Here is a 27,745-nt window from a genome sequence, read left to right as displayed (position 1 = left end):
TTGCCCATGTTGCCGCAGCCCGGAAGACACTCGCTTGAGATAGTCGCGACCCCGTCACCCACAGTAGTCATTCGCTAATTGGATTATCTTCAACTGGACTTATCTATAACGTTAACGTACGTTAACTGGGCTGCAAAGCAGTTATGTATCAATAATAGATGCAATACTTCAAGCTTTTGCTGTTTTGCGATCTAGTTAGCGAGTAAAATTCGATAATTATATTGATCTTCCGGCCCAATTAACGAACGATCACTGTATGGGTCACACTTTCCTCGTTGCTTTAATGAAATCTTGGCTGAAATTTGAGTAATGCATGAAATCTTGCATCTGATCACATCAACATGTTAACATTCGAAAAAAGTTTTGTTTTGTTTCATAGAGCGAATGATTGCACACATTTTTGTGTTGCATACAACATTCACGGGAACTGAACTGAAGTTGAAAGAAAGAATGTGTAATACATGATTTACCTTCGCATCCGCTCGCAAAACATGCCTCTTTTATTTGTTAAATTGTCCACTTGTTTTATTATTTCTACTGTTGATATCTCAGGCGAAAAAATTTCTGGATAAATTTGCCGTCTAATGGTATATATTATAACATATATCGTAAGAAGGATTTTGCGTAATATGCATTTAGAAACTCTTAATAAACGCTACATTTTTCGTAGAGTGACCCCCCTATATAGAAATCAAATACGTAGTCCTACGTCACAAAACGAGTTTATATCAACGAAATTCGCAAATTTATCAGCCTTTCTGAAAACAACACTGCACGCTATTTTATAGGTGTGAATAATTTTCATGTACGATACAAACAAAACTAGCTCATCTGTAGTATTTGTCAAACCATGTTGAACTCAAACATCGATACATGCATACGTGATACATGAGAGAGAGAAACGAATTCATTTTGAGGGGATGAAGTGACTCCCCTCAAAATGAATGCAATGAAGTCCTTCCAACGGGGAAGAATGAAGTGAGATAGTCGAGTCGTAGAAGGAGATAGCGACTAAACGCCTGAATGACTATTAAGTCATGTTAACGGAGAAACTGCGTGAAGAATCAAAAAGTCACAGGAGGGTTGTGTCTGGGACACGACCGCATAGTTGACGTAGGATTCCGTTAGGCTATCTGTTGATTTTGGATATGTTTGAAGAATTACATCGTTTAACTTTTTGATAATGATTTGGTTGCCCTGAAAAGGACCGTTTTGTTTGGTTGTTGTGTATTGTTTGTTCACTCCACCAGTGTTTACCGAGTGATGATGACAGAAGGATGGTAAACAGTCGTTGGGTGGTGCGTATCATATAAAAGACACCGTAGTGGAACGAGATATGATGAAAACGCCCTCTCTGTGATCGTACACGGGATGCCTCCTGTTATATGTATGGATGAAATAGAGAAAAAAAAACTCACCAATGTGAGTATATAAGATAATTACCAATGCCGAACAAAATTATTAATTTTTCTCATCCGTAAAAACATGTTACTTTAAAATCTCTATATTGGCTAACATATTTGAAATGGAAAAGGTAATTTTATTTTATAATTTTTACTTTCTTAGTGTTTATGCAACCCAATGTGAATTTTAATTGGACTAACAACACCTAATACTATATGTAGATCATATGGGAAATCTTTTTTTCTAATATTTCTTCGCTTTTCCAATTTTTCTCGCGATATAAATTTTCCTTGAGTAAAATCGGACAGCTTAAACCAAATGACCCGTTCTCGAGCGGGAACACACCTTGGTTTTTATTTATGAAAATTGAAATAAATCGTTGCATATATCAAGTCAGTTTTCACACAACTCCTACCATATAAAATTTTAACTTACATTTGTGCTAAATTTTTCACAATACACGATCGGTCATTGATATGAAATTTCACGAAACAACCAACATTAAAGTTCCAAATTTATATTTTATTTGCTAGAATTTATCGTATCACCCACCTCACTTGCAATACAAAAATGCCTCCGACTTGCATATATTTGCAATGCCGATTTCCCCCAGGCAGCTTGGTTTTGATGTCTCTGTTAGGGATCAGCCGCATGTGTCGTCAATTTCGACCAATCGGAATGGATATTCCCGTTAGGATAGGGGTTGTTCGATAATTATTTTCATGACATATATCATTTTCTTCAATATAAAAAATTGTTAACGAGTGCCGAAATCGATTAATGCAAAAAAGTGATCAATCCATCATGAAGTGACTTAGCAATAAGCGTTTGAAATTGGACAATTTTCACGATGTGCTCGATTTTCGATTTTCAATTTGTACCTCAATATGTTCCCGAAAGACGTAATCCTACGTCAAAAGTAATTTCCAATTGAATACGGAGGGGAATTTCTTCATGGTCCGCTGACTATCCTCAGTTGAATATGATTGTGTCACATTTACCCGAAACCCACTCACCCGAAAGACAGTTACCCGAAAGACATTCACCCGAATTCCAATCACCCGAATGTAACATCTACCCGAATGCGACACTTACCCGAAAGAAAGATATATTCGAATAATACGCAAATTTTATCATTAGGAAGTATTTGTATATTTATGTCTGATGAGTGTTGTATGAAGATATATAATTGTCTAGTACGAGGTCTGTTCAAAAAGTATCACTACTTTCGAATTTACGCGGGTTACGTATATTCGATTCTAGATTTTTTTTGTGGCATTATGTTGGTGCTCATGTCTCTCACTTATGCTAACAAGTACGGCTATTTGAAATGATCAGATAATTTTTGACAACTGTTTTTCTTATACGTGTTTTGGTTCATCTACGATTTGATCAAATGTTTTTAACTCTCGCAAAAAATCACATTCCCACACCCAGCTTCACTTGCAAGCTTTATTAGTTTGCATCGGTTTTCTCCCACTTTGTAAGGCCTGAGCCACCTAAACGCGGAAAAGACGCCATGACGAAACTCTTCCTCCATAAACGGCATTAACGACAACAGTCTTCCTGTTGTTGCTCATTAAAGCTCTGCACACAGGCTGTTTCACCGGGCCTCTGTGTCACGTCACATCCAATTACGTTGTCAGCCCTACTTGCGCTGATCGCTGATAGCAGCAGCATCAGCATTGTGCTTCTGCTGCATTTACCGTTGTTGTTGTTGTTGTTATTTCCCTCTCGATGCACTTGCAGTTCAATCAAGTCAGTCAGCAGTGAACCGGTATAGACACGAATTAAGATAAATATTTTCCAAGGCAAGCAGTGCGCGCAGCTGCATCTGTCTGATCGTGTGATCTTTGGCGCGACAGACTTCTTGATTGCAACGAGTGCAACGATGGCTAGGCCACGCTACGCGAGTGTGTATATGGAGGACAGTTTGAATGGCCTTTCCCCCGCTTAGTGTACAACTGGGACGGGACGAACATAATGAATCACGCGGTTAGTTACACCAGCATTGGTTCGCTCGCGCGCGCGTTCGTTCGACAGAGGCGTTTTCAAGCGGACTTTACCGATATCCATATGGTAAACTCACTCGCGTAAAGGGAGCTAACGGGACACCGTCGCGTTGCGTTATATTGGAACAATCTATCCAATCAAAGCTTTGGCTTCAGCAGAGACTTGACAAACTTGATTGTCCCCAATGCTCACCCGAGCGGATAAATTAAAGTCGGCAAATTGATTGTCAAATCAGCTCCACCGAACGGTAGCACTACTCAATGGATACAGTTTGGCAGAATGCTCTCTGGCAGTATGAATAAACAGAGCAAGCAGAGAAGGTGAAGATAGTTCTCATTAAATTTTCATCAACCCAGTGATCAACCTGTTGAATTGAAATCACGTTAGCGTGATAAGTTTTTGACTGTTGGAGGAAGTGATCCATGAATAGGTGTATCAAGTGGTAACTGTAATGGTGTGCCGTAAACACACACGGGAAACATGTGCAACAGTGATACCTTTGGCAAATCGACACAAGCTGAACTCAACAGTTGGCAACGACAGTTTTTCAGGTAATCTCGGAATCATTTTTGATCCAAATTTGTTGTTGTTGTATTTGTTTTTTAAATTTATTTATAACTTACGTCAACAGGTTTGTTATGTCACTAAGGTTACATTTGGGATTCGTATTATTTTGATTACAACACGATTATTTTTTATACACAACAACATGAACTCAATAGATATATTTTTGATGAATGAAAAATTGTAGTTTGTCTAGATTTTGGATTCGATTCGCTGACTAAAAAGCTACATTATTCAAACATTTTTCACCATATTATGCAAACATATAAAATGCTTTTTTCAGTATCGCAAATCCGTAGACGTGTTGTTTCGTGTGAAAATTTTGAACCATCTACAGCAGCTTCACCTTCCCCTTCAAGTTACAGTTACAATTCGTGTGTATACTCCGGGAAGTTTTATTGATGAGCCAGAGGTAATAAGCAGATACCAGATTGATGAACACGTGCGACACTCACGAACAGTTGTGTGTTAGTGGTGTAATGCAGGGTATGTGCTGTCAGTTCTTTGAGTCGTTAGATTCTAGTTTACATATATTACAACTTGTTGTTTGTTGAATTCGATTGCACCACGTGTGTGCAGTTCAAAGACAAACGTACTTTACGTAACATTGTTTTGTAATTGTTACTGTACTTGACATCCGTTTCTGTAATAATTCAAGGGCTATTGAACTTAGACAGATGAACGCTCTTGGTCTTACATCTATTTATTTGCTTTATGAGTGTTTTTTTTCCAAAATTATGTTAAGAGTGTATAGAATCACAATATTCATTTGTTGTAAGGATAAGTTGATTTGTTTACATCATGGCGTCACAGAAAGAAGCGGATCGCGAATCAGAATGGTGCCCTTTTTCAAACGGAACACGAAGGTGATACCGAGATATGCAACGAAAATGACAGGAGTATCAAAATCCTATGTCGAGTGAGTAAAGAAGAGGGCTGGGTGGACAAGTTTCAAGGTCCGGGTTTGTTCCATTTTTTGCACCGGAAAGGAGGTAAAAGAATAATCAAGTTCTACGAGAATTTGATGACGGAATACAATTGTGCCGTTATGATTTCAGACGATGATTTTATACCTTGTTTAACCCTTTGCGGTCGGAATTAATTTCCCTTGAAAAAGATCCTCTTATCTTCCCACGCTAATAATATTTTGTTTACACAGAGTACCGTTACCTTTTATTTATAAAACACTGTACCAATTCGTAAAAAGGATAACTAGACATTGAAATTCGTTCAGATAAAAATTGAAAAGTAGTATTTAGTATAATTCCTTGCTGTGGTGGCTGAGAGCAGACAAACGACCGCAAAGGGTTATTAGAGTGCCCGGAAGACTGCAAAATAAAAAGTTCATGTTTTGGTTTCGGAATCATGAACCAGATAATTTATCTAACAGAGTGTCTTCAAAAGAGGTTTCTGTGTTTCTAGAACAACGTGAGCTTGATTGTCTATTCAGATGATTATCTTTTCAGTCTTTTCCGACAACGGAATCACTGGGAATCCAAAACATTGGACTCCGACTAATACCCCGAAGCTGAGACCGATTGTTGAATAATGATGGATTGTGAAGGGCAAACTGACGAAGGAATGTGGAACTTCAAGTGACGAGAAGGAGTTCAAGCGAAAATGGAAGTTGGCTGTCAAAAAATGAGAAAGCAACTCTTGCAAAACCAAACAATCGGCCGACACATTTTAAGGCCTATAATATCTACGGAAATAATTCAATTTGGGAGGTATGGCTTTGTACATTGGTGTGTTTATGTCGCGTGAAACTTGTGTAAAGGTGCGATGCCACTGAAGTAACACTGAATGACATCCGGCATAATAGGGGAACTAGGAGTAGGGCGGAAAGGACAAGAAGAACACCGATAGTAACTTCAAAAACGTAGCTTTCCAAAACCTCAACGCATTTTTTGTAGTTCATTGTTCTGTTTTTCGATTTAATCATTCGAATGGTTCATGAAAAAGTGCCACTTTGCAATAACCGACAACGGAATCACTGGGAATCCCAAAAATTGGACTCCGACTAATACCTCCGGGGTGAGACCGATTATTGAATAATGATGGATCGTGAAGGGCAAACTGACGAAAGAATGTGGAACTCCAAGTGACGAGAAGGAGTTCAAGCGAAAATGGAAGTTGGCTGTAACAAAGTGAGAAAGCAGCATGCCTATTTTAAGGCCTATAATAATAAGAGGTATGGCTTTGTACATTGGTGTGTTTATGTCGCGTGAAACATGTGTAAAAGTGCGATGCCACTGAAGTAACACTGAATGACATCTGGCATAATATGGGAACTAGGAGTAGGACGGAAAGGACAAGAAGAACACCGATAGTAACTTCAAAAACGTATGTTTTCCAAAACCTCAACGCATTTTTTTGTAGTTCATTGTTCTGTTTTTCGATTTAATCATTCGAATGGTTCATTAAAAGTGCCACTTTGCAATAACCGTCAGACCGACAGACCGTCAAGTTCAACTTGGTGGTGTGAGCGGAACAGACATGTGGTGTGGGTAAGGCGAACACGTAATGTATTACGCGAGAGTAATTAATTTGTTTTCTCTCTCTCATCGTTTGTCTGTCCAGCGACTGAAACGTAAGCAAAAAAAGGGAAGGAAAAGAAGTGCGAGTTGGATGCTCATTTCATCACTAACTTTTCACTGTCCGTCTCACCCCATCTAGAAACTTTCATCCATTACGAGTACGATTCGGTACCTGTTGGGTACATTATTAACATTGCTACATTGTCATCCTGCTTACCAAAATATAACTCCCAATGAATTGAATTTTTGAATTTGAGAAAAAAAATTACATAAATTCGAGAAAAAAGCCTAGAATATTTTTCATTTCTCACTAGTCTTTAATGTGATTGGTTCAAATATCATAGAATAATATGTGGGAGAGGTAACCGTCAACATAACTGCGAAATACAACAGTTATCTATTCAAATCAAGCGCATGTCTCCTTTATCCATCTTTTCCACAGTTTCTCCATTTGTTTCCTAATATTGCTTGAAGACATGTGCGATGTGTGGCACAAAATCCCAATACGAGTGAACGACTGTGACTTTTGCGGGATTTTTTTGAAGGTATTTAAAATCAACTATGTGTTTAAGACTCAACTCTTCAAATTTGTGTGGATGCTATTCGTTTGCTTTTTTCTCAGTGTCATTTGAAAATTAATATACTGATCACTGCCACTGCCTCAGTGATCAGTTTGGTTATTGTCCTTGCTTATCAAAACCAGTTAAAAATTACACTTCTCAACACTTCAAATTCAGAACTGACTAAAAGTTATAAAAAACTAAATATTTTTCTATTCGTTCACTCAGTATCTCTATATACCGAGCTTGGAAGTATTTTTTTGTTTCATGTTATATTTAAACAAAACAATACTTTCAAGCTCGGTATATAGAATTGGAATGAAATTACTATTGGTCAATGCTTCGACAAATTTTAGAAATAAGTAATTATTGTTTTCAGTAGTCGGACCTGGATTATTCCGGTTTAAGAAGTGCGTCTTCTACTTCAGGTTCTAACAGTTTTGGGTATAAGAAACATTTTGTGGTCCTATCAAACAAGCTGGGGCTAGCCGGGATGTTTCCACAAAAGGTGTGGTATATAGTTTTATAATGATTGGTAATTATAGACGTAGTATTACGTCTTTCGGGAACATATTGGAGGTTAAAATTGAGAAATGGGATATCGGTCGCATCGCAAAAATTGTCCATTTTCGAGCGCTTATTGCTCTGTAATTTCCTGATTGGAGACATTTGCATCAATCGATTTGGGCACTACATGACAATCCCATACAACGAGCAAAATCAAGTGGAAATCAAGGTGCGTGATTGAAATATGACGTATGGCAAACTATTGAACTATGTAGGAAAAATAATATTTTAAATACACTGTTCAAAAGTATTACTCCAACATTTAATTTAATGTAAAAATGTGTCTTAACGCTTTATAAGGCCATGGAAACTAGGCAACGAATCGACCCAAACTTCGGAGAACATAATTCTTACATGAGGAATAACACATATTAACCATTTATAAAAAAAATAACTGTTGAAACAGCTGAAAAAGCGCGAAGTAGTCACGGTGAACCAAGGGAAGTATTTAAATCTGTACAAAATTTTAACATAACATGACCAAATTTTAACATGACAAGACTCTATGTAAAAATAAATTTGACGTTGGACTACGTCTTTCATTTCTTTACTGGGGTGTAAGTTCAAAGTTTTCATTCGAAAGACGAAATGTCTACACGTTATATGTTTGTTACTTATTGATCCAAAAACTTCTTTCAATAGCTCAAAAATTGCTTTGAAAGTAAGGTATCGAAACCATGGTAATCAAAAAATGGCCACTGTTTCCGGGAATAAGGTCAGGGTATAGAAGACATCCTCCGAGAAGAATCCGAAAAATGTCTTCGCTGCTGGCAAATAACCTGCCGCTGCTACCGGGGAGAAGAAAGTTGTAACTTCCGCAAAAAAAAACACAAACTTGTTGTTGTGAAGGAGGCAACCAATAAAAAGAAAGTTGCTGCTACTGCTGGTGCGGCTATCCGAAAGCAAATGTCAAATATTTTTAAATTGTGCGGGAGGGAAGAGTGAGCTCAACATTTATGTAGACCGATTGGAAACGACAGTTATTATGTCCATTGGAAATGGAACAAATTATATCACACACAAAGGGGAGAAAGCCTCTTGACTCTTTTAGTTTTGTGGGCGAGGCATATTGGTTCACCTTCACTATCGGTCCATTCGATTGGACATTCAGTGATACTACTGTCTTGATAAGCGAACTGTATGTCAAATTTGAGTTTTGCATATGAATGGTCCACCAGCGAAGGGCAAGAATATAACGGCAAAGATGTCGTAAGCTTTCGTCCGAATTGTAATCACTGTCTATTAAAATGCAGACAAAATTGGTACTGCTCCCTTTTTAGTCAACCTGTTATTATTTCCATCGCACACAAAAACACACTTTCCTCAAAATGCATTTGTGAGAAATTAATGTTGACTCTTTTCATTGGGGGACTAACACTGTATTTCACATACGCTGTAAAGGGTGTGTCACCTCAAATTGCATCACGGAAAAAAACGCTGTAGAAATTCGCCCAGTAGACCGATCCTTTTGAAAATTTTAGACAGTAAAATAAAAACTATTAAACAACTTTTGGCATTTTCTTTTTATTCATACTTCGAGCCCAAGCCCGTATGCTCGCACCTTCCTCTTTACCACGTCCATAAGGTTCTGTACAACGTCAGGTTGTAGTTTTTTTTGAACAGAAATCCATTTTCTCTTGAAGTTCGCCTCCGATTTGACAACTTTTGGGTCCTTCCGGAGGGCCTGCTTCATAATCGCCCAATATTTCTCTATTGGGCGAAGCTCCGGCGCGTTGGGCGGGTTCATTTCCTTTGGCACGAAGGTGACCCCGTTGGCTTCGTACCACTCCAACACGTCCTTTGAATAGTGGCACGAAGCGAGATCCGGCCAGAAGATGGTCGGGCCCTCGTGCTGCTTCAATAGTGGTAGTAAGCGCTTCTGTAGGCACTCCTTAAGGTAAACCTGCCCGTTTACCGTGCCGGTCATCACGAAGGGGGCGCTTCGCTTTCCGCAAGAGCAGATCGCTTGCCCCACCATGTACTTTTTGGCAAACTTGGATAGTTTCTGCTTGCGAATCTCCTCCGGAACGCTGAATTTGTCCTCTGCGGAGAAGAACAACAGGCCCGGCAGCTGACGAAAGTCCGCTTTGACGTAGGTTTCGTCGTCCATTACCAGGCAATGCGGCTTCGTCAGCATTTCGGTGTACAGCTTCCGGGCTCGCGTCTTCCCCACCATGTTTTGCCTTTTGTCGCGGTTAGGAGCCTTCTGAACCTTGTATGTACGCAAGCCCTCCCGCTGCTTGGTCCACTGGACGAATGAACTTGACAAATTCAGCTTATTGACGACATCCCGGACCGAACTTCTCGGATCACGTCTAAACTGCTTAACTACGCGCTTGTGATCTTTTTCACTGACGGAGCATCCATTTTGCCGTTCTTCACCTTCCGGTCGATGGTTAGGTTCTCGAAGTATCGTTTTAGTACTCTGCTGACCGTGGATTGGACGATTCCCAGCATCTTACCGATGTCCCAATGTGACAACTCCGAATTCTCGAAATGAGTGCACAGGATTAATTCACGACGCTCTTTTTCGTTCGACGACATTTTTCCAAATTTACGAAAAATTGACAGTGAAGCATGGCCAACGTGATCTATACACTCTTATCTGATTATAAGCGAAAGCTGAAGATATAATTCCTAAAAATTAAATTTCTACAGCGTTTTTTCCGTGATGCAATTTGATGTGACACACCCTTTATATTCACATTACTTCAGAGAGTACCCAATCACCGGCCACATTGCCAAAATCGATTCACTGCACCAATAAATCAACCTGGAACCGGTGAAATTGTATATTGGGGTGAGATTTTTTGTTCCTGTCACATCGCCTCACCAAAAAAAAAAAAAATGTCTCATCGCTGTACCGAATCAAATGAAATTGCACCGGATCGCAAAAGGCAAACTCTAATCAAAACTTCCCAATCAAAACACGTAAAGATGGGTAATGTCGGGAACATGGTTGCCACATTGAATTCTGTAAAATTTCATTAAAAATCCGTATATTGTATTTGTATTTTTGTATTTTTGGCAAAAAAATCTGTGTCGAAAAATTAAAGGGAAAATGAAAATAAAGGTTTATTTATTTATTTGTATTTCTTATTTAATTTCAACCGATTTCCGGACTTTATTTTGTTGGCATTGCAAAGCGAAAATATCCGTTCGGCACACGCTGATGAGTGTTATCAAAAAGTGTCTTACAAACGACTTTAGCGATGGATACAAAAAATTCTCATCACGTCTTTTGACATCCAACATCTGGGACCAAGTTATATCTGAGTCACTTAATTTTTGTTCATGTCTTGAACAACTTGCATTCATTATTCAAGCCTTGTCTATTACCTGCTCCAACGAATTAAGAAAACTGGCACATCAAATGATCAAGGTTCAATAGCTCGACGAAATTTTGAGGGCTTATCAACGACGCAGTTTTGATAACCGGATTACTGAAATCAAGTCGCTTCGAAATCTGTTTCACGAGTTCAATATAAAAGTCACGACAAATCTATTTGAAGGCCAGCTTCCTTATTCAGCTTCTTCTGCATCGATACCAACGCGCAATGGCCCAGGAGGTGCATTGAGGTGGAAATTAGCATCTAGAGCTCAAAAGTTATTCTCTAGACAAAAACTGTCTTCGACAAAGTTGTTATCAAAAATAGGGTAACCAAAATTCTCGATGAAATAATCATCAGGTCAGCATCAGGGAATTGTCGCACGAAGCTCTGCAAACATAAGTTACCCAACATGATCAACAATATCATTCTTGTCAAGGTATCTATGTATGCACTGTAAAAAAATTGTTATTGGGAATTGAATTAAAAAAAAAATCTGTAAATTCTATATCTTTGTTGAAAATCTGTAATTCTTTATATGAAGATTCTGTATCTTAAATTTGGCGAAAAATCACACAGAGAAACTTTATTTTCGCTATGCCCGAAGGACACCATAAACAAACTGCAGCGCGCTAAGCGGTTGCCATAGAAATCATGTGGACAAAACAACAATAGTGAATCGGACAATTCATGATCAGAATTGAGGTCTTCGAAATGCGTCAATTCCATGGTTTAGCTATGTAAATCTGATACAAATGGTGTGCAAGTAGGATGTTTACAATATTTGTAAGTGTTAAAATCCAGAAAAAGTCTGAATACGTACCAAATAATCTTCTGATGATTGATTAAAAGAGAGCTCAAATGAGGGGCGCATTGACACCAATAGAATGTGGATTTTATAATCCTTTAAAACATGTGAATCTGTAAAAATATACTATAAAACTACTGTAAAACGTGAAAAAAGACAATTTTATTATTAGGTGCGCAGAATTAAAGCATTCAAATAAGTGGACAAACCATGATCATATTTTCGACTAGACAAACCAAAATCATTTACCTTATATCGAAAATTTCAGAATTAAAAAAAACTTGTTTGCAGTAGGCTGATGTTGCTGGAAGCCATAATGTGGGCTGACCTGGTACGTCTTTCATTATTTCCTACATTAATGTTCAGATTTTCATTTTACTCACCATATATTTCTGTTAGACAAAGTCCTACGCCAAAAGTCCAATCGGGGATAAAAACGCACAAAAGTTCTCACAAACATAGATTCACGCCAAGTTTGAACACTTTTTCCCGAAAACGAATGACAACAACTTGCTTGATAGAAATTGTCCAATTTGAATTTCCTGGATGAAAAAGCGTAAAAAGAATAAACAGAAAACAAACTAAAGGGTGTTCGGATAAAAAAATGGTAAACTTAAATTCGCCATATTTTTTCTAATCATTCATATAAAAAACCTGATCACCCCTCATTTTGTAGGTGTGTGTGTGTAGAATGATGCCTCTATTTGGATTTTGACATTAGATCTTTAGTTATCAAAATGGCGTCAAAGCAAGAGGAGCGACGAATCAAAATTTTGTACATGCGCCGTGAAAATCCAAACTACACGCACGCAGAAATAGCAAAATCGTTGAATGCGGCAAAATCAACCGTCACCAAAGAAATAATAGTGTTCGGGGAACGTTTGTCGACAACTAGAAAGCCTGGATCTGGGGGAAATCGAAAGCCGGGAGCCGCAGTGACGAACAGAAGAGTGGCTAGCGCTTTCAAGCGCAACCCCAACCTCTCCGTTCGAGGTGTCGCAAATAAGTTGGGAATATCGTCTACAACCGTGCATGAAGCTAAAAAACGATCCGGACTACCGACTTATAAGAAGGTAGTGACTCCAAATTGCAACGATAAGCAAAACCTTACGGCAAAAACAAGATCTCGGAAGCTGTATACGACATTGTTGACAAAGTTTGATTGCGTGGTAATGGACGACGAAACCTACGTCAAGGCAGACTTCAGACAGCTTCCTGGACAAGAGTATTATACAGCAACCGGAAGGGGAAAGGTGGCAGACATTTTCAAGCATATTAAACTATCAAAGTTCGCCAAGAAATATCTCGTTTGGCAAGCTATCTGCACCTGTGGCTTGAAAAGCGACATCCAGGAAATTTACGTGAAAGAGTGTCTTCAAAAGCGTTTGCTGCCTTTCCTGAAGAAACATGACTTGTCTGTGCTGTTTTGGCCGGATTTGGCATCCTGCCATTATGGAAAAAAGGCCATGGAGTGGTATGCCGCTAACAAGATGCAGGTTGTGCCCAAGGATAAAAACCCTCCCAACACACCAGAACTTCGCCCAATCGAAAAATATTGGGCGATAGTTAAGCAGAACCTTAAGAAGACCCAAAACACTGTTAGCAGCGAGAAGCAGTTCAAAGCAAACTGGCGTTCTGCGGCGAAGAAAGTGGATAAGGTGACTGTACAAAATCTGATGGCAGGCGTCAAACGAAAGGCTCGCCAATTTGAACTAGGTCGACCGGAATCTTAACTGAGTATTTTTCCCGTCTTTTATACACATTGAACTTCAAAAAGAAAGATACTTTGATTTTTTAAATAAAAAAATAATCGATTTACACGCAATTTAGTTTGACCACTTTTTGATCCGAACACCCTTTATAATCAAGCAAGATTGATGCAGTAAGGGAAACTTTCCATATTTCATCAAACAACAGTTTACTGCTTATAAAAAACGGGTGAATTGCTAAATTGAAACGATTAAAGCTTCTTTGATTTGAGAATTTTGATTGCGTTTTTCTCAGTAATTGACTTTGGAAAATGGAACAACTATGCGTAGAACGGCAGTATTTGTCAAAATTTGTTGAATTGAAAGAGTTTTTAAATAAAAATATATTAAAAAATGTTGAAGGTTGGGTCTTTTGAGATACAATGTTTTTTAACATTAAATTCAATTTATGAGTAAGATTTTTTAACAGTGCATTTAAATTGATATTTTTCTGAATAGTTCAATGATTTTCCAACAACTTGCCGTGCGTCATATTTTAATCAGACATCTTGATTTCGAGTTAAGATTTTTTGAAAAAAATGTTCAGTTTTTCCTCATACGCTCTTATAATAAATCAGTCGTGATTAAAGTTGGTCATATGATAATGAAAATGGTGATTTTGGGTGGCTGCCACTATCTGTACGAAATTTAAAAAAAAAAACGAAAAGGTTCGGTTCAACGGCTGACTGATTTAAAATTGTTATTGTTATTTGGAATTGGAATTGGAATTGTTATTTCAGCAGATTGAATGATTTAAGTTCCAAAATTATATTAAAAAATATTTTTGTGTTATGGCCATAATCATAATAAAAATTGTATTTTAGGGTAGCCGCCAACGTATGTAGGGGAGAGGGAGGCAAGTTGGCGAGGGAGGCAAGATGACGAATCGGTAATTTGACCCGTTGTAATAGAGGTAATGCCACCTTCTTTTTACTGAAGATGCATCATAACAAGGCCAAACTTTGTACTCGGTAACTCTGCCGAAAACGTTATCACAAAAAAAAGTGAAAAAAATGAGAAAAATCGTGATTTTGTAATTTTTTCCCGTTTTTTCAAATTTCATTATCCACTTTATGAGAAAAGTTGAAATTTCAAAATAGTTTTATGCATGATAAAGGTACTCTATTGTACATAATTTGTTTGTTTCCGGCGAGTTTCAATCATGAATTTTCTCCAGCTAAGCGAAAAGCGAAAAATAGACCAATAGACCAATTGGTCGGACACCAGTTTGGAGAATGTTATGAAAGCTATATGGGTGCTTCAAAACAGTTCGGTGTGCCAGAACCAACTTTGAGACTATATCGACGAAAATATCCAGACATGGAGGTTAGATTTTCAATTCATCATTTGCGTTTCCATGTTCTTTATGCAAGAAATATTAAATCTGTATCAATTTCAGGATGCGTCGTCCAATAAAGGTCACTTTAAAGCCACAATCAGCGAGCGGCCGCTTTAAAGCCACATTCAGGTCCAGCTTCGAAGAATTGCATCTTCGTTTGTGGTTAAAAATGGCATAGAGCACCCTTTCAAAGGAACATGCGCTGGATGGACATGGGTTGAAATGTTTATAAAGGCTCATAAGCTATCTTTGAGAAAGCCAGAAAATACCTCAGCGGCTCGATTAATGGCGTTCAAAAAAGAAAATTGTGGCTTATTTTTTTCGAACTTTGGGAGATATACGAGCTCAGTATCGTTTTCCTACGAGCTCAGTATCGTTTTGGGCGGACAAGTTTTTTAGTTTTTTTGCCCATCCAATAGATAATATGATAGAAAACACTTCAGGCTATATGAATTAGCATCAACATTAAAAAAAATAATTCCAAAATCCAGGGCTCGCCAAAACTTAACATCGCCAACTTGCCTCCCTCTCCCCTACAACGTTTAAAAGCAAAATCGAAGATGTTCGGGGTAGCAGCCGTTCAATTTGGCGTGAAAATGCTATATTACCATAAAGATGAATTACTGTGATGGACCACCTGGGTATACCTACTGCATTATATTAAAAATAACAATTCAAACCACAGCATACCCTATACTTGTTGAAATCTACATTACACATAGTTTCCAATGTTTCACCAACCGACGCAACACTCCGAAAAGTTGACACAAGGGGCGCTTCCACTCTATCGCGCTCATCCAATCAACCCGTTTCTCAATCGCATACAGCATCGATACACCCAGCACGAAATTTCGGTGACACCCACAATCAATGTTTTGTGCCACATTCCATCTAATGTGAACAATCAAAAAACAGCCACCGCTTGACGCCGCGACAAGCAAGCATTCGTCGTGTTGGCTGGAACGGATGTTATGCGGCAGATTCTTCCCGCCAGCAGTGCGCCATTGTGGGTTTTTCGTGTATTGGATGTCCCATTTGTTGGGATGGTTCGCCAAGGATACGATTTGCTTTTGCTGTATGTACATGATTCGATAATAATTTTACGACGGGGTATGATGCTGCCGGGCTAGGCTACGGATGAACGGAACCCGACGGCTGCCATCAATGTGTATTCGTTTCCAATGAATTTCGATGACGATTCTCGGGGTCTTCTGGGTTATGAAATTCACGTATACCGCTGCGCTCACTGTGGACCATAGGTTCTTTGCACTTTCTCCTCTCAACGCTGGATAGGGTTGCTTACGAGCCACCGAGTGGACACCATCAACCGGACCATATAGTGCTGAGGTACGTGGAACGAATTTAAAGATGAAGAACCAGATGATATCTATTTTTTTGTCCGGTACGAGAAGACGCTGTCCGTCGTTTCGGATGAGACACATATCCAACGGTCACTTGTAGCACACTCACTGGAACAGAGGAGTATCATCAGCAGAAATGCGAGGACTCGCATCGAAATCGACACATTGAAATGACACAAATAGATGGTTATGATTATTTGAAATCGAAATGCACATTTGGCTTCGGACATTGGAACATCGGACCACTCACCATCGTATAGACGGTATTGTCCAGTAACTAATGTATTTTAATATCGAAAACCCTCACACCAGTTGCCACTGGAATAGGGCCATTGTGGTGGAGGGCAATTTATCATTGAGAGATTGAGCTTTAATGGGTAAATATAAACGCCGCTTCACTCGTAAAACCTCCGGATGACATGCGGTGGCACAAATTTTGTGGTTGTTGGTGGTTTTGCTTTCGATATCTAGAATGCTCACCATAGCAAAATGTTGAAATTACCAATCGATCCCGTTAATTGTACGATTAATATAACCCTCCATAATCCTACGCTGATGACGGAAATAAATTGCTCAGGGTACTTTCAGCCTAGATTATTGCCACCAAAATAATTTTGTGGTCTACAGTATCATCATAAAATCAATTAGGAACAGAAGTTAAATCGGGAATCGTCGAACGTAAAAAGCAGCGCCACTGCGTGTTTATTTCCTCTCCCCCAGAAATACCACTCAGCCAACATGTCCTGTGAGCCCACCAATGTACACCCCACTCTGAGCTGAAAATCTTGGCACAAGTTTCGCTCCTTTTCACAGAGCTTCAACACCACCCATACATTCCCTGTATTTATTTTCAACGCACGGCTTCTCACCTTTCGGAGGCATAAATTAACGCCTCAAACAGGATAATCTTGGCGAAGGCACGAAGCACGATGTTCACAGCCCAAAGGGGTGGATTTTATTCGCATCTCTGAGATTTTCGGTGAGCGTACAAGAAGACCACATTCCGAGCATAGTTACTTTACTAGAGCAGTTACGCCCCGACAAAAGCTGCGACCTGCTATCGACGCCTATGTGTGTGTGTGTGTGTGTGTGTGTGTGTGTGTGTGTGTACGTATGAACAACAATGTGTGAACATAATTTCAGTTGATTTACGAAGCGCTATTTTTCTTCGAGTGGCTTCACGCCAAGGGGCAGAATTTAGCAGATATACCGTTTCCTGCGGAACCAGGAAGTGGTTTTTCCCGCAAGGAAGCCGAGAGCAGTGTAGCGAGATCTCTTCAAACGCCTCTGAGCAAAGCCGCCTTATTGGAAGGGAAATGATTCATTGGTGTGCCGCATAATGTATGCGGAGATTGTCGTCCATTTGAGTTATAATCTGGAGAAAAATATTTACTTTATCCGCTGGAACGTTTTCTTTCTGCTTGTTTATGGAAATTGAAACATCCCACGACAGTCAATAATCGTGGAAAAGGTGTTGAAAATTCATCAGCATGGGTTTTTGTTGTCTTCAATATTAATATCAAAAATTTTCGCACATATTTGAGAGAAGCAGAACACCTGAAACATTTTACTTGTGTTACAGTTGAATTGGCGAGCATATCAGCAAAACTGTATATATAATAATCGCATAAAGTTATGTAAACGTGCAATGACAAGAAGCACATGTAGGATATACATTGATGATTTAAGATGATCATAATTCAAGACTTCATCACCACAATTCAAGCATGTTATTGTTATGATGTTATTTTTGAATGCATCAAAATTCTAAAATCAACTCTTTAGTAGATAGTTTTGGTTTTCCCGAAAAGCGCCGATGGTTTGTGTGTCTTGACGTAGAACTACGTCTTTCAGAAAGGGTGCCAAATCAGAAAATAGGTCACGTTTTTATGAAATAAAGTTAACATTAATAACTATTTTCACATCGAACAAATTCTGATGATTTGCACACCAACGGAATCGGAAATTCTCTAAGATTTGTTTGATATGCCATACATTACTATTCACTAATCCTTAAACAGTTAAAATCAATGAGAACTGAAAGCATTCTCATTTTCCCACACATTTGTTCTGCGGATTTGTGTGCTTTTCTACCCGTGCCGTCAATAACAAGCAACTGATACATTTGTTTTTGTCCACTTTCAACATATTTGGTATAAATAAGCCATCCGCGATTTGAAACCACACCTTATAGTTTCTTCGTGAGGACACCGACTGGACAACATCGTTGCTGGGCGAGCTGGACGGCGAGGGATCGAGTGCCTTTCTCAAGGCAATGAGGGTGGAGGGGTAATGCAGGAACAGTAAAGTTTTCCAAGAGCCTTTCTCAAGGCTAGAGACGAATGAACTGAAAAAGTTTAAAGTCTCTATAATACAAAACCTGAACCTGATCCTGAAACCACACCACTCCTCGTTTGGTGGTTATCGAAGCAACATTGTTGCCAGAGAGCATCGATGTATGAGCGGGAAGTATGAAGTATGGAGCAGAGTTTCATTCCACGGGGGCTCTGCTCAGGGCTAGAAGAGAAAAACAAAAATGGAATGGGATTAAACCACAGTTGCGAGCGAGATAGCAAGCTCAGCATAACGAGCCGATATCGTCCATACCTAATGCTGATTTCACACACAGCTCGATACAAAAATAGGAAGCGCTCTGTAGCAAAGTGTGCTACGACCAGAGAAGCCAGGTTTGAAGACATGTCTTCATTTTGAAGACATTTGACTTACTGTGAAGACATTTGATTTTGACATTTTGAAGACATTATGATATGTGAAGACATTTCAGTATGATAGCGTACGTAGCTTTTGAGAGATACTATTTTCAGGAAATTCTATCTATTGACCGAAAATATCGTCAAAGTAGGGTTTTTGTAGTAGGGTAAGGTTTTTGTTTCAGTGTCATTCGCTTGCTTTTTTATCAGAGTCACTTGTTTACGTTTGTTCTTTGTACTTATGTATTTCAACGGATACTTTTGTCTCACTTGCTTTTCAAACTTTTCCAAGCAGAAAAATTACTAGCATATAGAATGGACTCAACAACAAAAAGAGACTTTTACTGGAGCACTTCAAGCGCTCTGAATACATATTGTCTCTGGAAAACATAAGCTCATTTGCGCTCGAGAATAGGAATGATTGTGACATTGTATTTCTTTATATTTTGGACCTATACTATACAATAAATCAACCTAGACCATTCAAACGATCACTTCACAAATCGAAGTTTTTCCAGTTACATAAAATTAAGTTCGCAGTTGCGCAATATATTGACGTAGGACTACGTCTTTCATATTTATACTGGGGTGTAAAATAAAAGTTTCGAAAACGAAAGCGTTACGCCGGAGACCGACGTTTTGAGCGTAATTAGCTCCTATACAACTGAACGGAATTGTATGATAAACACTTCATTCGAAAGATAAAATGTCTACGCGTTATATACTTGTTACTTTTTTATCCAAAAACTGATTTTATTTTATGTTATTTTATTTGTCAATTCATCGACGGGCTGTAAGGGCCCCAATGATGTGCTTAAGGATATATAAAATTCTAAATCTACATTTAAATCTAAACATGAATCAAATGACATCGTATTACAATTAATTACATCAAATTACAGTCATCACATATTAAATATACACTTAAAAACAATAATCACTTGACTGTTTGTTCTGTAAAAAAAGAGCTAAATCTCCGACGAAGAAGCGTTCGGGATAAATGGTAATCGAACAGCTTGGCTACCCTGTTGAAAAGTCTTTGTAGACCATTTAATCCACCGAACATGCCGTAGTTTGTACGTAGGGCGGGCAATCATAACATCAAGTTATTTCGGAGAGCCCGAGGTAGAACGTTGAAATTATTTTTTTCCAGAAGACCGGGACAATCGATGCGTCCTTGTAAGGTATCAGCTATCATCAAAGCCCTGGCTGTGTCTCTACGAACCGACAAAGTTTCCAAGCTGATCAGCTGACATCGACTCTGGTAACTCGGTAACCGGAGGGGGTCAGTCCACGGCAATCTACGCAGAGCATATCTTATAAACCTTCGTTGAACTGATTCGATCCTTTCGACACCGTTGTTGTAGTATGGAGTCCAAACAGCTGCACCATACTCTAAGATGGAGCGAGTGAGGGAGCAGTAGAGGGACTTCAGACAGTAGATGTCGATAAAATTTTTAGCAATCCTGAAGATGAACCCCAGAGTTCTGGATGCTTTATTCACCATGTATGTGATGTGCGGTTTCAAAGAGAGTTGCACGTCTAAAATGACACCCAGGTCCTTGACTTCGCTGACATGCTCAATTTCCGTGCCGAACAGGACATAGTTGTGCAATATGGTCTGTCTCGTGCGCGAAAACGAGATGACAGAACATTTAGCGGGGTTAACCTCCATTCGGTTAAGAATACACCAATCGGCAAAAGCATCCATCTGTCGTTGAAGGAAGCGACAATCTTCAATCGAGCTGACCTGAAGGTAAATTTTTTAATCGTCAGCATATGATAGCCGTGGACCTTCAATTACCGGATTTACGTCATTAAAGTATATCAGAAATATCAAGGGGCCTAGATGCTTCAACATGCTGTCGGTGATGTAAGAAGTGAGGCACAGTAAATTTGTGATGGTGGAGCGGCCCGTCGTGAATCCGTGTTGGTCAGTACTTATGTACGGTTTGCTGAGAGCATCTAGCGGTTCCAAAATAACGAGCTCAAATAGTTTTGCCAAAGCGCAAAGCGAAGTGATGCCGCGATAATTGTTAATATTTCGTCTATTTCCCTTTTTATGGACTGGGAACATATGCGATAGTTTCCAACAGGTCGGAAAAACACCGGTGGCTACAGAGAGTTGAAATATGTGGAGCAGCGGGATCAATAGGTCGTTCATGTGCGTTTTGAGAAAAGCTGAAGGAATACCGTCGGGTGAACGACGTTTTGAGCTTTGAGAATGACCTTGAAATCATCTCCGTATTGATGTCGAACATACTCAGAGTTTGGCTAGAACGGGGGAGGTAGCTAGCAGCATGCCTGATATAGTCGTCGGTTAATGTTTCATTGGTGAAAACACTCGCGAATTTTTCTGAGAATAGGTTGCAGATATCCTGCTGAGTAGAGGCCGCATTTCCGTTGAACGTCATAGACGATGGCAGGCCAGCTTCATGGCGCTGCTCGTTGACAAAATTTCAAAATTGTTTTGGGCGGGATTTGAGTTTCCTCTGTATTCTACGCTGATAATTCAGGAAAAATTGTTTCGCGACACGTTTGTATTCGTAATTGATTCTCGCATACTGGCATTGAAGAGTTTGTGTGCGGTATCTGGTGAACTTTCTTAATGCGGCCCTCTTTATGGATTTCATTCGTCGAAGTTCGCGTGTTTGCCATGGTTTTCGGGACGTATGGAGGCACTTCTTCTTGGGCACATATCTATCGATGACATATGCCAGGACGTTGGAGAATGATACAGCTGCAGACTCGACGTTAGCGGTATCTAATATGTCGTCCCAAATGAAGCTAGAGAACAACTGGCTGATACTACGATGGTCAGCATTACGAAAGTCGTTAGAAACGACTACAGGTGAAATATTGATATCCTGTAACAGTTTTGTGCCAACGGCAACCAGCAAGGGTGGGTGATGAGGGGTAAGTTTCACGAGAGGAGCGGGAGCCTCGCATAAGAATGGGACTGTGTCCTGCGTACTCACAAAGCAAAGATCCAGGCTACGGCCGTTCTCGTTAGTGACGTGATTAATTTGCGAGAGAGTGGCTAAGCTATAAGTATCCAGCAAAATTGCTTTCAAAACAGGCTATTGAAATCACCAATCGGTATATAAGCGAGTGCCGCTCGGAAATCCACTCAGTTATAACTGAACAGCGATTGGAACATGTTTTCGCCGCTGTGGTGAAGCTAACTTCGTTCATCAAGAAAGCGCTGATGAACGGTATCACCAAGAGCCTGTTTGTGCACTTTAGGCCAGAAGGGAATACATAAGAAGAATCTGAAAGATGTCATCGTTGCTGAAAAATAGTTTGCCAGTTCATTCAAGCGAAAGAGTTCATTTGGTTTTGTGATTTTTCATTCAAATGCAATTGGCAGGAAGGCTTCTGAAGATTATTCTTCCCCGTCAGTAGGATATTTTCGTATCCAATATTGGATGCAAGCGCAACGGAAAATGTTTCGCATCGCGAAAATCATATAATTTTCAATTGATTATTGCTCAGTCGCTGAAAGTTTCAAACTCAGAGATTTCATTCGCCACTAGTTTACCTTCCAAAATGCCATCGTAAACCACACCTTCTCTCGATTCAATCACGGACAAAAAGCATACTTAAGCGATATTCTGATGTTGAATCGCATTCATTTTTCGTGAGGACACCGACTGGACAACATCGTTGCTGGACAAGCTGGACGGCGAGGGAACGAGTTATTCATTACCTGACCTGACCTGAAACGCATTCAGTATGTTTCGAACTGTGAGGGGGCGCAGAAGAGCCGATCCATCAGGAGGAGAAGAGAGTACCAGTATCAAAAATTTGTTCCGTTTGATGCATCGGAGCAGCTGCCACACACACACATTTTATATAGATCTTGATGACTTTATGCTTTATGCACGAGTCGAGTCTACTGAAGCTAAAAAGTTATTTAAAAAGTTTCGATGCATTCTTAAATATTATCCGAAGTGATACACAAGTGGAGTGAGTAATATAATTCCGTAGTTCTACGTCAAAAATTGCGGTCGTGTTCATGATACAACCCATAATTTTTTTTTTCAGAAGCAGTTGAAGACCGTTGATTGTTGATTCAGTCTTGCGAGAACGTCACCATCAGACACATCATTAGCACGTCTGATTTTATATAAAGGTTTATTTATATTCATTGTTCGTTTTATAAATCGTAACTCGAAATCCTGCCAATTAATGAACTAGGAAACATAATATTTTAAATACACAAATACCCACAATCTTACTCAAAACTTGAATTTAATATGAAAAACATTTATATCTCAAAACAACTTCAATATTTTTTCATATATTTTTCATTAGAAAATCCCATCAATTTAACTTTTCACTTTTTAATTTAAACTAGAAAGCATTCAGTTCTATACTTGAAAAATCATAACTCGAGAACAAAATGAGATAAAAACCCAAAACTTTCATTGAAGGTATAAAAGTATCTAGAATTAACATTTTTGACAAAATTATTCAACCACCCTCTCTTTACGCAGAGGCGAAAACGCTAGAGCCAATCGTCGATCGCTGCACGCTTCTCGATAGAGTTCTTCAACGATTGGTAATTTAAATGAGAGCGTGCACACGCACGTTCCTCCAACTTATCTCAAAGTGAAAAATCCGATGGATTGGATTGGATTGAGCAAATGGCATGGCAAATGGCCGATCATTTGCGGAGTTGAAGTATCGTAGGTTTGTTGCTAGTCACGTTTTTGAACCGTTCTAGGAGTTTTTTGTATCGTTCCAAACATATTTGCTTCAATCTGGGCGTCAATAAATGACTTACACATCGATGTGTGCACTAATTAATTCATCCAATTCATTTCGACTGATAAACGCTTTTGCTTGCGAAGAAGATTGCGTTGAACGCGTTCATGGATAACATGGATAACATTGTGCAGTCGTACCGACCTTAGACGTCTTTTTTGGGCCTATCTCCCACATCAGCTGTTTCTTTGTTCATGTTGTAGTGTACGGAACACGAACCGTTCATTGATAGGAAACAGTTTGCGCAGCTCGTAGATCTGTTTTGTCGTTTCCCAGCACTCAAGTAACGCGACAGTTGCCAGACGCTTCCCGTACAGACCGAGCTTTATCGTTGCTAAGAACAATGTCATCAGTATTTGTTTTGTAATTGTGAGAGTAAAGGGGAACATCGAACAACATGACTGCAGTGTTACCACTTTTCTTGTGGATACGGTATCACGATCAAATTGGACGTTCGATCAATCATCAAAAAGTTTCCACAATATTTTTTGTTTGTTTCAATAAAAAGAAAATCCTTTTTTTTCCAAAATATATATTTTTATCAAGGCTCATATGGCGTTAACCTGACGGGGCCGGAGTTCAATATTTTGACAGTTTTTATTATTATCTATGTTAGTAATATGTAACCGATTACTCGCGGTCGGCTCGAGGTTAATATTACAAGTGATCTCGTAATTGGGATGTTGCTGTCTCCAATGCTCTGTACGTGTGCCCGAAACGGGATACTTCCTATTGCGATGCAGCTGACCATTAATCAGCAACGCCCCCCTAGTATGTACTCCATATCTAGCGTGGTGCGTCTTCTCGACTCGAGGAATCCAGGATAGAATGGTCACTAAAGGGTGTGTCACATCAAATTGCATCACGGAAAAAACGCTGTAGAAATTCGCCCAGTAGACCGATCCTTTTGAAAATTTTAGACAGTAAAATAAAAACTATTAAACAACTTTTGGCATTTACCCCGTCCATATAGTTCTGTACAACGTCAGGTTGTAGTTTTTTTTGAACAGAAATCCATTTTCTCTTGAAGTCCGCCTCCTATTTGACAACTTTTGGGTTCTTCCGGAGGGCCTGCTTCATAATCGCCCAATATTTCTCTATTGGGCGAAGCTCCGGCGCGTTGGGCGGGTTCATTTCCTTTGGCTTCGTACCACTCCAACACGTCCTTTGAATAGTGGCACGAAGCGAGATCCGGCCAGAAGATGGTCGGGCCCTCGTGCTGCTTCAATAGTGGTAGTAAGCGCTTCTGTAGGCACTCCTTAAGGTAAACCTGCCCGTTTACCGTGCCGGTCATCACGAAGGGGGCGCTCCGCTTTCCGCAATAGCAGATCGCTTGCCACACAATGTACTTTTTGGCAAACTTGGATAGTTTCTGCTTGCGAATCTCCTCCGGAACGCTGAATTTGTCCTCTGCGGAGAAGAACAACAGGCCCGGCAGCTGACGAAAGTCCGCTTTGACGTAGGTTTCGTCGTCCATTTTCAGGCAATGCGGCTTCGTCAGCATTTCGGTGTACAGCTTCCGGGCTCGCGTCTTCCCCACCATGTTTTGCCTTTCGTCGCGGTTAGGAGCCTTCTGAACCTTGTATGTACGCAGGCCCTCCCGCTGCTTGATCCGCTGGACGAATGAACTTGACAAATTCAGCTTATTGGCGACATCCCGGACCGAACTTCTCGGATCACGTCTAAACTGCTTAACTACGCGCTTGTGATCTTTTTCACTGACGGAGCATCCATTTTTGCCGTTCTTCACCTTCCGGTCGATGGTTAGGTTCTCGAAGTATCGTTTTAGTACTCTGCTGACCGTGGATTGGACGATTCCCAGCATCTTACCGATGTCCCGATGTGACAACTCCGGATTCTGGAAATGAGTGTACAGGATTAATTCACGACGCTCTTTTTCGTTCGACGACATTTTTCCAAATTTACGAAAAATTGACAGTGAAGCATGGCCAACTTGATCTATACACTCTTATCTGATTATAAGCGAAAGCTGAAGATATAATTCCTGAAAATTAAATTTCTACAGCGTTTTTTCCGTGATGCAATTTGATGTGACACACCCTTTAGCCGGTGCAATCATCAGTTCGTGTAGAGTTGTCATGAGCGGTACAATCTTTGGCTCTTGTTGAATCATCAGTGGACTGCACAACCTTTGGCCCGTGTATCTGTCCTTAATCCTTAAATATAAACATAGTCTAACGCCGTTTCGATTTCACTCGGGCGACTTTTCTTGAGCCATTTTGTCTGAATCAGCTTGAGACATAGCGATGCGAAGGGAGCACTTCAATCATAACGGAAGCAATTTCTCACAAATATATGTGGGTTCAAACAATGAAGCAATAAAATTAACATGTTCTATTAGACATCGCGCTTCTGGAACAATTCTGGAGTAGAAATCCAAGAGATCGTGATTGTCAAATTTGTCACGCTGCTCTGAATCACACTGTGTTTCAATATATTCCATCTGCATATCTTCAGCGGCAAGTTCATCATCGAAACTGAATGGAGTAGAGAGAATTGGAGAATTTTTTCATGTGATTTAAAGTACCAAAATCTGCGAGAAAAATCTGCATTTTTCGACTTGAGTGCGTCAACATTTCTTCTAGTTGTCATCACTTGAGAAATTCTCAATGTCCGAAGATGGGTAAAACTAAGATTTCCCATTTGTTCTTTGAACTTTTCAAGTGTTTTGATCTGGTTGATCATGTTATGATCCAATGTACCTATACCTTGCAGGCCCAAGTTCAAATCTTTCGTTTGTCTTGTTACATCCTCTAGGCAGGGCTCTGCATAACGGGTGTTAAATAAAAAATGAGAATTTTTTCAATACCTTTCAGTAACTCAAATAATGAGCGTAAAATTTTCTTTCTCCAAGTAGGTGGCTCCCTAGAAACAGTAGGTGTGTGTGGTTTTGCTAGTTTGAATTTAGTCAAAGCAAAGATGGCGTCGAAACAGCACGTGCTCCGCGAACGCATTGTACGGTTCTACGAAACGCATTTCCAGCAAGGAAAAAAGTTCACGGTGGCACATTTTAAGGAAGAAAATGTACCTGTCAGTACGGTATATCGTATCCTGGGTTCCCTGAACGAAGAGCAGAAGGTCGGAAGTGGTCGTCCGGTGACGATAATGACGAAGCAGAGGAAGACATCGATAAAGAAGCTGTTTGACAACAAGGACGCAACCAGCCTGCGTGACGCCGGTCGGAAATATGGCTGCTCCCACGTATTGATCCATCGGACCCTCAAGATGGAAGGAATCGTTTGCAGGAAGAAGACGAGGTCGCCGGAGTACACGGAGGAGCAGATTGAGACGGTTGAATCACAGTGTCGGTGGATGACCAAAAAATACCGCGGGACGTCTTTCGTTCTGGACGACGAAAGCTATTTTCCGCTGTCCAAAACGCATATGATAATTAATACTCCAGCGACAAGTCATCCACACCGCCTGAAGTGAAATACAAGTTCAAGCACAAGTTTGAAAAAAAAGGTTATGTTGTACATCGCCATTTCCGACCGGGGCATTTCAAAGCCTTGGTTTAAGCCGAGCGGTCTGGCAATCAACCAACAAATCTATCGAGAAGAGTGCCTCGATAAAATCCTGCTGCCGTTCCTGAACGAGCATCACGCGGATGGGAAGTACGTCTTCTGGCCGGACAAGGCGACTTCCCATTACGCCAAGAAGACGCTGGCGTATCTTGAGGAGAAAAAGATACCGTTCGTGCCGAAAGATCGTAACCCAACAAACTTGCCCCAGTGCCGCCCAATAGAGGATGTCTTTGGCTCACTCAGTGCCCTAGTGTATAAAAACAATTGGGGGCCAAGGACACGAAGCAACTGACTACAAGAATCCGGAATTGTATCCGGAAAATGGACGTAAGTGCCGTACAACGTTCTTGTGAGAGCATCGCGACAAAGTTGCGTCGAACAGCTGACCACGGCCCTTACTGAAACATTCACTGACATTTTTTTGACGAAAATACATTATGTTATTAATAAAAAATACTAAAATCGATGAAAAAAAAATTTTTTATATGT

The 27,745-nt window shown here is 39.9% G+C and overlaps 1 protein-coding gene and 1 long non-coding RNA gene across 3 annotated transcripts in view; one reads left to right on the top strand and one right to left on the bottom strand.

The window, feature by feature from the left end:
- Nucleotides 1–27,745, bottom strand: part of LOC129775980 (follicle-stimulating hormone receptor) — a 429,827-nt gene that overhangs the window by 93,284 nt on the left and 308,798 nt on the right. The window lies entirely within an intron of this gene.
- LOC129775984 (uncharacterized) overlaps nt 3,587–27,745 on the top strand; it is a 154,574-nt gene continuing 130,415 nt past the window's right edge. Inside the window, exon 1 of the long non-coding RNA XR_008743043.1 lies at nt 3,587–3,968. This is a non-coding gene — a long non-coding RNA (uncharacterized LOC129775984). The remainder of the gene's footprint in view (nt 3,969–27,745) is intronic.

The sequence above is a fragment of the Toxorhynchites rutilus genome, chromosome 3 (genome assembly GCF_029784135.1).
Source record: "Toxorhynchites rutilus septentrionalis strain SRP chromosome 3, ASM2978413v1, whole genome shotgun sequence".
Taxonomy (NCBI): domain Eukaryota; kingdom Metazoa; phylum Arthropoda; class Insecta; order Diptera; family Culicidae; genus Toxorhynchites; species Toxorhynchites rutilus.
This window is presented reverse-complemented; position numbering and strand designations above follow the sequence as displayed.